The sequence below is a fragment of the Sapajus apella genome, unplaced genomic scaffold (assembly GCF_009761245.1).
Source record: "Sapajus apella isolate SASKATOON/1434 unplaced genomic scaffold, GSC_monkey_1.0 scaffold40, whole genome shotgun sequence".
NCBI lineage: Eukaryota > Metazoa > Chordata > Mammalia > Primates > Cebidae > Sapajus > Sapajus apella.
In genome coordinates this window covers 18455255-18467031 of record NW_022436980.1, presented here as the reverse complement: position 1 = coordinate 18467031, position 11777 = coordinate 18455255, and the positions used below count along the sequence as shown (strand labels likewise).

At 39.8% G+C, this 11777-nt stretch overlaps 1 long non-coding RNA gene across 1 annotated transcript in view; it reads left to right on the top strand.

Annotated features, from left to right (window-relative positions):
- The first annotated feature begins 4602 nt into the window (after positions 1–4602).
- LOC116565353 overlaps positions 4603–11777 on the top strand; it is a 36929-nt gene continuing 29754 nt past the window's right edge. Inside the window, exon 1 of the long non-coding RNA XR_004275404.1 lies at positions 4603–4675. This is a non-coding gene — a long non-coding RNA (uncharacterized LOC116565353). The remainder of the gene's footprint in view (positions 4676–11777) is intronic.

The window sequence follows — 11777 nt, the reverse complement described above, 5'->3', positions numbered from 1 at the left end:
AAAGCCAAAACCCATCAGTGTGCTATATCCAGGAAACCCATCTCACATGCAAGGATACACAAAGGCTCAAAATAAAGGGATGGAGGAAGACTTACCAAGCAAATGGGGAGCAAAAAAAAGCAGGAGTTGCAATTCTCATCTCTGATAAAATAGACTTTAAAGCAACAAAGATCAAAAGAGACAAAGATGGACATTACATAATGCTAAAAGGATCAATGCAACAAGAAGAGCTAACGATTCTAAATATATATGCACCCAATACAGGAACACCCAGATACATAAGGCAAGTTCTTAATGACTTACAAAGAGACTTAGACTCCCACACAATAATAGTGGGAGGCTTTAACACCCCATTGTCAATATTAGCTAGATCAACCAGACAGGAAATTAACAAGGATATCCAGGACTTGAATTCAGACCTGGACCAAGCAAACCTAATAGACATTTACAGAACTCTCCACCCCAAGTCCACAGAATATACATTCTTCTCAGTACCACATCACACCTACTCTAAAATTGACCACATAATTGGGAGTAAATCACTCCTTAGCAAATGCAAAAGAATGGAAATCATAACAAACAGTCTCTCAGACCACAGTGCAATCAAGTTAGAACTCAGAATTCAAAAACTAACCCAGAACCGCACAGCTTCATGGAAACTGAACAATTTGCTCTTGAATGTTGACTGGATAAACAATGAAATGAAGACAGAAATAAAGATGTTCTTCGAAACCAACGAGAATGAAGACACAACATACCAGAATCTCTGGGACACATTTAAAGCAGTCTCTAGAGGAAAATATATAGCAATAAGTGCCCACATGAGAAGCAAGGAGAGATCAAAAATTGACACCCTATTGTCAAAATTGAAAAAGCTAGAGGAGCAAGATCAAAAAAACTCAAAGTCTAGCAGAAGATAAGAAACAGCTAAGATCAGAGCAGAACTGAAGGAGATACAGACACAAAAAACCCTTCAAAAAATCAATAAATCCAGGAGCTGGTTTTTTGAAAAGATCAACAAAATAGACCACTAGCCAGATTAATTAAAAATAAAAGAGAGAATAACCAAATTGATGCAATAAAAAACTATCAAGGGGATATCACCACAGATTCCACAGAAATTCAAACCATCATCAGAGATTATTACAAACAACTCTATGCACATAAACTAATAAACCTGGAAGAAATGGATAAATTCCTGGACACTTGCCTCCTGCCAAGCCTAAACCAGGAAGAAGCCGAAACCCTGAACAGACCAATAACAAGGTCTGAAGTTGAGGCAGCAATTAAGAGCTTACCACCCAAAAAAACCCCAGGTCCAGACGGGTTGACAGCCAAATTCTACCAGACATACAAAGAGGAGCTGGTACCATTCCTTCTGAAGCTATTCCAAACAATACAAAAAGAGAGAATTCTTCCCAGATCATTTTATGAGACCAACATCATCCTGATTCCAAAACCCGGCAGAGACTCAACAAGAAAACAAAACTTCAGGCCAATATCCATGATGAACATAGATGCAAAAATCTTCAATAAAATACTGGTAAACCTATTGCAACAGCACATCAAAAACCTTATCCACCATGATCAAGTAGGCTTCATCCCGGGGATGCAAGGCTGGTTCAACATACGCAAGTCTATAAACGTAATTCACCACATAAACAGAACCAAAGACAAAAACCACATGATTATCTCAATTGATGCATAGAAGGACTTTCACAAAATTCAACAGCCTTTTATGCTAATAACCCTCAATAAGCTAGGTATTGATGGAACGTATCTCAAAATAATAAAAGCTATTTACGACAAACCAACAGCCAATATCATACTGAATGGGCAAAAACTGGAAGCATTCCCCTGGATATCTGGCACTCGACAAGGATGCCCTCTCTTACCACTCCTATTCAATATAGTACTAGAAGTTCTAGCCAGAGCAATCAGGCAAGAAAAAGAAATAAAGGGTATTCAAATAGGAAAGGAGGAAGTCAAATTGTCTCTATTTGCAGACGACATGATTGTATATCTATAAGACCCTGTCATCTCTGTCCCAAGTCTCCTGAAACTGGTAAGCAACTACAGCAAAGTCTCAGGATACAAAATCAATGTGCAAAAATCACAAGCATTCCTATACACCAATAACAGACTTAAAGAGAGCCAAATCAAGAACGAACTTCCATTCACAATTGCCACAAAGAGAATAAAATACCTAGGAATACAACTAACAAGGAACGTAAAGGACCTCTTCAAGGAGAACTACAAGCCACTGCTCAACGAAATAAGAGAGGACACAAACAGATGGAGAAACATTCCATGTTCATGATTAGGAAGAATCAATATCGTGAAAATGGCCATACTGCCCAAAGTAATTTACAGATTCAGTGCTATCCCCATCAAGCTACCAATGACCTTCTTCACAGAACTGGAAAAAACCACCTTCAACTTCATATGGAACAAAAAGAGAGCCCGCATAGCCAAGTCAATTCTAAGCAAAAAGAACAAAGCGGGAGGCATCACACTACCGGACTTCAAACTATACTACAAGGCTACAGTAATCAAAACAGCATGGTACTGGTACCAAAACAGAGATATAGACCAATGGAACAGAACAGAGGTCTCAGAGGCAACATAACATATCTACAACCATCTGATCTTTGACAAACCAGACAAAAACAAGCAATGGGGAAAGGATTCCCTGTTTAATAAGTGGTGTTGGGAAAACTGGCTAGCCATGTGCAGAAAGCAGAAACTGGACCCCTTCCTGACACTTTACATTAAAATTAACTCTAGATGGATTAAAGATCTAAACAAAAGACCTAACACCATAAAAACCCTAGAAGAAAATCTAGGCAAAACCATTCAGGATATAGGTGCAGGCAAGGACTTCATGACCAAAACAGCAAAAGCATTGAAAACAAAAGCCAAAATAGACAAATGGGACCTTATCAAACTCCACAGCTTCTGCACGGCAAAAGAAACAGCCATTAGACTGAATTGGCAACCAACAGAATGGGAAAAAAATTTTTGCAGTTTACCCATCTGACAAAGGGCTGATATCCAGAATTTACAGAGAACTAAAACAGATTTACAAGAAAAAAACAAGCCCATTCAAAAGTGGGCAAAGGATATGAACAGATACTTTACAAAAGAAGACATACATGAGGCCAACAAGCATATGAAAAAATGCTCATCATCACTGGTCATCAGAGAAATGCAAATCAAAACTACCTTGAGATACCATCTCATGCCAGTTAGAATGGCGATCATCAAAAAATCTGGAGACAACAGATGCTGGAGAGGATGTGGAGAAATAGGAACACTTTTACACTGTTGGTGGGAGTGTAAATTAGTTCAACCATTGTGGAAGACAGTGTGGGCGATTCCTCAAGGACATAGAAATAGAAATTCCATTTGACCCAGCAATCCCATTACTGGGTATATACCCAAAGGATTATAAATCGTTCTACTATAAAGACACGTGCACACGAATGTTCATTGCAGCACTGTTTGCAATAGCAAAGGCCTGCAACCAACCCAAATGCCTGCAACCAACCCAAATGCCCATCGATGATAGATTGGACGGGGAAAATGTGGCACATATACACCATGGAATATTATGCAGCCATCAAAAACAATGAGTTTGTGTCCTTTGTAGGGATGTGGATGAACCTGGAAACCATCATTCTCAGCAAACTGACAGAAGAGCAGAAGATCAAACACCGCATGTTCTCACTCATAGGCAAGTGTTGAACAATGAGAACACATGGACACAGGGAGGGGAGCACTACACACTGGGGTCAGTTGACGGAAAATAGGGGAGGGACATTGGGGTGGGGAGTTGGAGAGAGATAGGAAGGGGAGAGATGTCAGATGTAGGTGATGGGGTGGAAGGCAGCAAATCACTCTGCCACGTGTGTATCTATGCAACAATCTTGCATGTTCTTCACATGTACCCCAAAACCTAAAATGCAATAAAATAAATAAATTGGGAAAAAAATAAATTAAACTTTAATTACATTTAACAAATTTAATGTGCCATATTTTCATTATCATTAGTTCAAATGTTTTCTAATTTCCATTGTAATTTTTTCATTAATCTATAGGATATTTAGAAGTATATTTTAAATTTCCAGGTAGGTGGGATTTTTACTTATCTGTTAGTTGTTAATTCTAGCTTACTTGAACTGTGGTTAGAAAACCTTTTTTTATGTATAATATTTAACTTAGAAATGTGTAAGACAGAAAACTTTTTATGTACAATATTAAATTTAGGAATGTGTAAGACTTATGGCTTTTGATTTTGTAAATATCTGTTTATACTTGAAAAGAATGTGTTTTCTGAAGTTGTGAGGTTGTCCTTTGTGTGTCAATTAAATCAAATTATTTGTTGTGCTGTTCAGATCTTCAGTATCTTTAGTAAGATATTGCTAAGATTCTGCTAAAATGGTGGATTTGTGTATTTTCCCTTTTAGTTCTGTCATTTTTTGCCTTATATATTTTGGTGCTATGTTATTAAGGGTATATTAATTATATTTGTTATCTATGTCTACGGAGTAAAACTTTTATCTTACACCCTTTTCGATAAATGGTATGTGGAAAATTGATTGCCACAGACAAGAATGAAACTGGATGCCTATTTCTCACAATACACAAAAGTGATTCAAGATTAGACTTAACTGTAAGACTTGAAACTATAAAAATACTAGAAGAAAATCTAGGGAAAACTCTTCTGGACGTTGGCCTAGTCAAAAAATGTCTAAGACTTCAAAAGTACAGTAAACAAAAATAGACAAATGGGACTTAATTAAACTAAAATGTTTCTGCAGAGCAAAGAAAATAAGCAAGAGTGAACAGACAACCTGAAAAATGGGAGAAAATATCTGCAAACTATTCATCCAAAAAATGACAAATATCTAGAATTGATAAGGCACTCAAACAACTCAACAACAACAACTACCACCAACAAACAAATAATCCCACTAAAAAATGGGCAAAGGATATGAGCACCCATTTTTGAAAAGAAGACATACAAATGGCCAACAGGTATATGGAAAAATGGTCAACACCACTGATCATCAAAGAAATGCAAGTTAAAACCACAATGGGATATCACCTTACACCACTGTTAATAATCTCTATTATTAGAAACACAAAAAATAGCAGATATTGCTGAGGATATGGAGAAAATGAAACACTATTGGTGGGAATGTAAACTAGTACAACCTCTGTAGCAAATGATATGGAGATTTCTCAAAGAATCAAAAATAGAACTACCATTTTATCCACTACTGCATATCTATCCAAAGGAAAATAAATTAATACATCAAAAACACTACTGCACTCATGTATTTATCACAGCACTATTCACAAGAGCAAATATATGGAATCAAGCTAAGTGTGCATCAGTGGATGATTGGATAATAAAATGTGGTATATACATACATGAAAAGAATGAAATCATGTCTTTGTGGCAACATGGATGGAATTAGAGGTCATAATCTTAAGTCAAACAAGCCAGACACTGAAAGACAAATCTTACATGTTCTGACTCATAAGTGGATGCTAAAACTGTGTACACATGAACATTGAGAGTGGAATGATAGACAATGGAGACTCAGAAGACCAAAGGAGTGACAGAGAGCTGTAGGATGAGAAATTACTTAATGGGTACAAAGTACGTTATTTGAGTGATGGATGCCCTAAAAGCTCTGACTTGACCATTATGTAATCTCTGCATGCAATGCACTTGTACTTCATAAATTTATATTAATTAAAAAAGTAAAATACTCCTCTTTAGCAATAATTTCCCTCTTAAAATCTATTTTGACTACGTAGCAGATCTTAATATTCTGCTCATATTTCCCTGTCATTTGCCATTGCTGTGCACACAGATGGTTTTCTACTGCCATCACCAATACTCCATTTGAGAGCTTTCTCTGATAAGCATGGCTCATGTGCAGCGAAGGGAGGCTAAATGTTCTGGGAAGTTGAAACACCAGTAGCAGTCCTCATCTAGTGACAAATGGAAACTGGAAGATAAATAACTCAGCTTCATCATCTATTGGGTGGGACAACTCTGAGGGATATTCTGTATTATCTCTCCGAGGTCCTCAGCAGGACTGACGCCCAGGTGTCCTTTGTGGTAACCTGTTCACTAATACCCAGCATTGGCTTCTTTCTCTTCCTTTTATCACCCTTTTGCCTTCCCAGTTCTCCTATTAGAGTTTCTTGGGATCACTTTCCAAATTAACTATGTGCTATTGTTTGAATATTTGTGACCTCCAAAACTCATGCCCAATTTAATCCCCAATGTAGGCATGTTGAGTGGCATGGCCTTTAAGATGTGATTAGATCATGAGGACTCTACCCTCATGAATGGCTTAATTCATTCATGGATCAATTAATTAATGAATTAATGAGTTAGTCGATTGATGGGTTATCATGGGAGGGGAACTTGTGGGTTATAAGGAGAGAGAGACCTGAGCTAGCATGTTAGCATGCTCAGCCGTCTGTCCATGTGATGCCCTGCACTGCCTTGGGACTGTGTAGAAAGTCCTCACCAACAAGAAGGCTTTTACCGGCTATGTTCCCTAGACCTTGGGCTTCCCCGTCTCAAGAACTGCAAGAAATAAATTCCTTTCCTTGATAAATGATAAAGTTTCAAGCGTTTTGTTATAAGCAACAGAAAATGAATGAATACACAATGTGTTCTTAAATATTTGTCTGAGGTCTGTATCAGAACAATCACAAATAGCTTTATATGTTTTAGTGTTTGCATGACATATCTTTTTCTATCTTTTTATTTCCAACCTTTCTATAGCCTTTTATTTTAGATATGTCTCTAGTAAGCAGTATATAGTATGTTTTATTTTCTTTATTTAATAATGCAATAATTTGTCTTTTAATTGAATCATTGACTTCATTTCTATTTGATGCAATTACTGAAAATCTTTTTCTATCACCCCTTTTGTTCTTTCTTAACTTTTGGTTTTATATTCATCTAATGTTTTCATTATTCAACTTCTCCCTTTGTCAGCTTGATTCTTGTACACCCTCTTACTATTTTAGTGATTAGAGAGATTGCCTTATCTATTCTCAATTTATCAAAGTCAACTTTCCTAGTTGAAGCTGTGACTCATTGTTCATAGCTGACATCCACGGTGGTGGGGGTTTCATTCCTATCAGCAGCTCATGTCGACTCTTTCTTAGCTTTCATTATTTTTTTATTTTTACTTGGGTATACCTGACCAACAGTCTGATGGGATCCTTAAAACCAAGAGGGAGTGGTCGTGAGAATGGTGAGGCTGGAGATAAGGGAGGTCATTGTGGAACCGAAGAAACAATTTTTGTTTATGGGATCTTGGTGACATCACCTTTTTCTTTTTTCTTGACCTCTCTGAAACCTTCCTTCTGTCTCCCCCCTTCCTGCTCTGTCTCCTGCTCTTTTCTTCTCTAGCTCTATGGTAGTTTACCAGGGCTAACATAATGAAGTACCATAAACTTGGTGTCTTAAACATCAGAAATTTATTGTCTCATAGCTCCTGAGGCTAAAATTCTGAAATAAAGGTGGTGGGGTCGTATTTCCTCTGAAGATTCAAAGGCAGAATATTTCCCTGCCTCTTCCTATCTTCCTAGCTTCTTCTGGTGGTTGCCGGCAATCCTTGCCATATCTTGGCTTGTAGACATGTTATTCCAATCTCTGTCTCATCTTTATAGGGCATTCGTCCCTCTGCGTCTCCACGTCTTCACATGGTGTTCTCATTGTGTGCCTGTGTTCTCATTTTCCTCTGTTTTTTGAGACGGAGTTTTGCTCTGTTGCCCAGACTGGAGTGCAATGGCACGATTTCCAGTCACTGCAATCTCTGCCTCCAGGGTTCAAGCAATTCTCCTGCCTCATTTTCCTGAGTAGCTGAGATTATAGGCATGCGCCATTATGCCTGGCCAATTTTGTATTTTTAGGGGAGATGGGGTGTCTCAATGTTGGTCAGGCTGGTCTTGATCTCCTGACCTCAGATGATCGGCCTGCCTTGACCCCCCAGTGTGCTGGGATTACAGGCATGAGCCACCATGCCAGGCTTCATTTTCCTCTTCTTATAAGAATGCCAATTATTGGATTGGGGCCACCCTAACCCAGCTTGTCCTCATCCTAACTTCATTACATCTTCAAGATCTTCTTACCAAATAAGGTCAGATTCTGAGGTTCCATGTGGACATTAAATTTGGGGGATGCTATTCAAACCGGTACAAGCTCACTTACTCTGTAGAGTGCAGTATAAGTAGCACTGTCTTAGAAATTAGACGTTCGGGGTACTAATCGTGCTTGTGTTACTAAGTATGTAACACAGACTTTGGGGTTCACAAGCAGGGGTCCAAATCTCACCTCTGACACTTAGCTACTTTGAGCCTCAGAGTAGTAAAATCAAATTATTTTATTTTTGAGATGCAGCTTTTAAGCTGTAATCACTCCTTTGGACTTTTTCTTTTTCCTACTCTGCCATACCCATTTAATCCCTTCCTTCTTTAACAAGTTGACCTCTTAATTCCAGTTTTCTTCCCCCTTAGGTTCCCCTCTTTATCCTTTTCTCCCCACTCTAAAAAATATTATTTATTTTAAATAATAGAGACAGGTCTCACCATGTTGCCCAGGCTAGTCTTGAACTCCTGGGCTCACACAGTCCCCCAGCCCTAGCCTTCTAAAGTGCTAGGATTACAGGCATGAGCCACCATGCCCTGGCCTCTCCCCACTTTTATTCCTTATAACTAGGGTGATATCCATCCTGGTTTGTCCAGGAATAGTCCCAGTTGATGCCCATTGTCACAGAGTAGTTATTGATGATGCCTCTTCTACTTTCAAAGTGTTCTAGTTTAATGATGAGTTAAATGATTGCCCTACTTAGAGTGTTCTCATCACCCTTAGACCTGCCTCTATCACTGCGTGATTCACAATGTACTAGGTTGCATTTTAATTGTTTTTGGGTTTGTCTCCTTGGTGGGATTAAGTGTAGTCACTGGGAATGATTTTCTTTATTTCTGTAGACTCCAGCATGTATACTTGGCATTGGGAGAATCTCAGCCATGCTCCTTGGACATGTAAAAGTTTTTGAAACCTCGATTCTTTCATTTTGTGCATAGCAGGTGCTCAATAAATCATCTTTAAATTGAAGTAGATAGCTATCTATAATGAAAATGAGAAATAAACCTGACAAAAACACTGTTTCTTCTCTCTGCCCTCCTTTATTTGTGGTCATCAGCTCAGAGATCTCATTTCACCTCCAGATTTGTGAGTCATTTCTTTCTCGTGCCTCACCCATAGCTCTTTTAATTCTTTGAAAACTGGAGTTAGTTATCCTTTTCAAGCCTCCAGTGAGTGCTGTGGTGACCTGATTTCTAGTTGCTGGGTGCTGGCTTTGGGTAAGCGTGCCTCCTGATTGAAATCTCCCGTCCACCCCGAGCTCTTGAGGCTCTCCCTATCCTGTCATCTGTCTGAGAGGTAGTTTTTGTGCCCTCTTGCTTTTACCTTTGAGGCCACACCCGCTGTGGGTTACTTCATCCTGTGGCTATGTCTATACAAGTGAAATTAAGTGCATAGTAAAGTCAATGGCGGGTTTAATTCAGGCCRCGTWTKCTTCATATTTCTTCCTGTTGCTGTCAGCTCATCGCCTCAGCCCCCTCATCCCACTCATTGTTTGGGGGCTGGGATCTGCTGTGCCACAGGGGTATTTTCTGGGCCGTGTCATTTACTTCAAATCATGGAAGACATTTTCTTTCTTCAGGAGTTATGAAACCTGATCCCTCTGGATTGAGCAAATGGGTTGCTCTTCCTGCTGGTTGCTAAAAATCATCACTTACTCAGTTTTCAACAAACAATTGTTGAGAACTTACTAGGTACAAGCAATAATACCAATAAAATTATTGTCTTCAGGGAGTTCTGTAGGAGCGGTGGGCATGTGCTGCTCAAATTCACCTGTGTGAGAAGCTCCTGAGGAGGGTACTTAGCTGATAGTTTCCAGCTGCGGCCCCTCTCGATCCGCCCTTGCATTCATGCTGCCAAGCCACACTCTTCTGGGGATTCCTCTAGCTAGTGACTGAATGCAGTAGTTGTATGGTACCAGGGTCAGGCTATTTCTGGCTGGCATGGGGCTCCTCCAATGAGAAGTCTTTGCTTGAGGCCTTCTGGTTGGCCTGGCTGAGACTCAGTGCTGCAATGCCGTCTGACTCCTATTACCCAGTCCTCCTCCTTCCCTCCCAGTCTGAAGGCCCTCCCTGCCCATGCTGGCTGCCCCTTCCCAAATCCTTCACAGGCGTTTCTCCCAAGAAATCTACATGACCAATTTTGTCTTGGTGTCTACTTCTTGGAAGAGTTGAGCTGATGCAGCTCCCAGTCCATTATTGTAGATTAAGCATGTACACAAAGAACACAGAATACTCTTCATTACATTCCTTTCCAACACTCAGTGGAAAGATGAAAGTACAATAGGGAAAGATAATCTTAGATTACAAAAAGAGGTGTATTTTATATTTACCATAGTTTGTCATTTCTGAGAGGGCAAGGACTATGGCCAGTATAATTATTTGTTCAGGTGAATAATTCTTTGTTCACTTGTCATGGGTGATAAGTAAAAGCACTTAAGAGGAGAAAAACAACAATAGTTGTGTAATTGTAATAATAATAATAGTTTATTGAGGGCGCTGTCTCTGCCAGCCATTAGGTACTTTGTGTATCTTTTTTTCCAGTCTTCATAACAACCAAGCAAAGATGGTGTTGCTGTCGTGCTCATTTTACAGATGAGGAAAGTAAAAAATGAGAGAGTTTAAATAGAGTGCTCAAGGTTGGCCAGGCACAGTGGCTCATGCCCATAATCCCAGCACTTTGGGAGACCGAGGTGGGAGAATCACCTGAGGCCAGGATTTCAAGACCAGCCTGGCCAAAATGGGGAAACTCTGTCTCTACTGAAAACACAAAAATCAGCCAGGCATTGTGGTGCATGCCTGTAATCTCACCTACTCAGAAGGCCGAGGCAGGAGAATTGCTTGAACCCAGGAGGCTGCGATCACACCACTGCATTCCAGCCTGTGCAACCCAGTGAGACTCTATCTCAAACAAACAAAAAAAGATTGCTCGAGGTGGCCCTGAAGCTAGTGAGTGGCTGTGCCAGACCTTGGGTTTGTGAGGCTCTGATGCTCTTGAATTTCCCATGACACCATGCTCTGTATTAAGGGTGATCTTCAGACTTAGGCCAGATGGTAATCAGGCTGGGACATTTGAGGAATATCCCTCCCAATGCAGTGGGGAGTCTGTAGTATAGACAGATTAAGATCTAGCCCATGAGTTCCATATTCTTAGTATTTCATACTGTATTTTTAGAAACTTCTGAAAAAGGAAGATGATGTCTTAAAGATGGGCTTCTCCTTTTTTATTAGATCCTGTTGTCCAGAGTTGTAGAGCAAGAAAGTACCCTAGAAAAAAGCCAGATACAAAAAGCCAATATGGTTTGATTCCATTTATATGAAATTTCCAGAATAGGGAAATCCATAGGCAGAAAGTAGATTAGTGGTTGCCAGATGTGGGGGGGAGGGGGGGTGGGGGGGCAGGATAAGAAGCGATTTAATGAGGGTGGGGTTTCTTTTTTGAGTAATGAAAGTGTTCTGAAATTAGATAGTAGGCCGGGCGCGGTGACACACGCCTGTAATCCTAGCACTTTGGGAGGCCAAGGTGGGTGGATCACGAGGTCAAGAGATCAAGACCATCCTGGCCAACATGGCGAAACCCTGTCTCTACT